Genomic DNA, 1,146 nt, shown 5'->3' with positions numbered 1-1,146 from the left:
AAACACATCTAAAACCTGCAGGACACCCTCCCTTGAGGCTTGGAGTTGGACACCCTTGTTGTAAACCCTGTATTTCCATTCAAGGCGTCTCTTGATTATGGACTTTGACAATGATATGCCGACATCCTTGAAAGTGTCCTTGACTTTGGTTAGATGTTGTGAAGTTGTTTTTCATCACCAAAGGAAGAATTTTGAAATCTTTATGGTCTTTTAGTGTTAATGAGCTGGTCGGTGCATTGAGTCTTTTTAATACTTAATCACATTCTTTGCCTGCTCCTGAAGTGTTTTTGTTCTCTGATAGATTTATTTACATTTTTAATATCTTTGGACCTCATATTAAGAGTCCAAGTGAAAAGCTCCCAAAGATGAGTTCAGACCTTGAAATCAACACAAAATATTTTTTCTGCTTAGTCATGGAAGAAAAAGGGGACGGGGCTCATTTGTCCATGAATATCCTTTTAAGTCAGTTATTACTTTTAGCCTAGAAAATGGGAGACTACGTATAACAATGACTGTAATACCTAAAAAGTTGTTTTATTTCTTTCATTAAACCCTTTAAGTTAAAGCTGAAACCCTGCAGATTGTTTGATTTAAAATCCACAGTGGCTGTGGATTGGGGCAAAATTTTAAAATGTGTCACTGTCCAAAAAAATTATGGACATAAATACACTATATGCAGTTTATAGAAAAAAAAAGGATCAAATTACCTTTAAAAACGTATTTTTACTTTGCTTCATGCATGCTTTTGCTACTTGCAAGTAGGTCTTCCTAAGCATCAAACTTACCCAACCCACCAACCTGCAGGCTTCATCTTTACATCTCTGACATTTGTGTATACTAGGAATTCCCTCCACCCAGACTGTTCACATACTGAAATTACTTACACTCACTTTTTGCTGTTATTTTCCAGGTGAGTAGAGCTTAAAAGCAAGGTTTTTGTTCTAGGTTTTGTGTTTATAACTAAATGCCAAATAAATGCCTTCATTAAGAGACTCTCTGAAAATGGTGCAGTTGTCCGCTCTCTGCGATGGGACACTGCTCACCCCATCTGTGATTGCAGCCGTGTGAAGCTGCTATAAAACAGGTTGGCCCTCTAATGTGGTCTAAGTTCATTACCCTCCTCCTCAAATCCTGATCTTTGTGTTT

The sequence above is a fragment of the Pundamilia nyererei genome, unplaced genomic scaffold, assembly GCF_000239375.1.
Source record: "Pundamilia nyererei isolate P.nyererei 1_Seehausen unplaced genomic scaffold, PunNye1.0 scaffold00010, whole genome shotgun sequence".
Taxonomy (NCBI): domain Eukaryota; kingdom Metazoa; phylum Chordata; class Actinopteri; order Cichliformes; family Cichlidae; genus Pundamilia; species Pundamilia nyererei.
The sequence above is the reverse complement of the archived record's forward strand: the minus strand, read 5'-3'. Positions refer to the sequence as shown.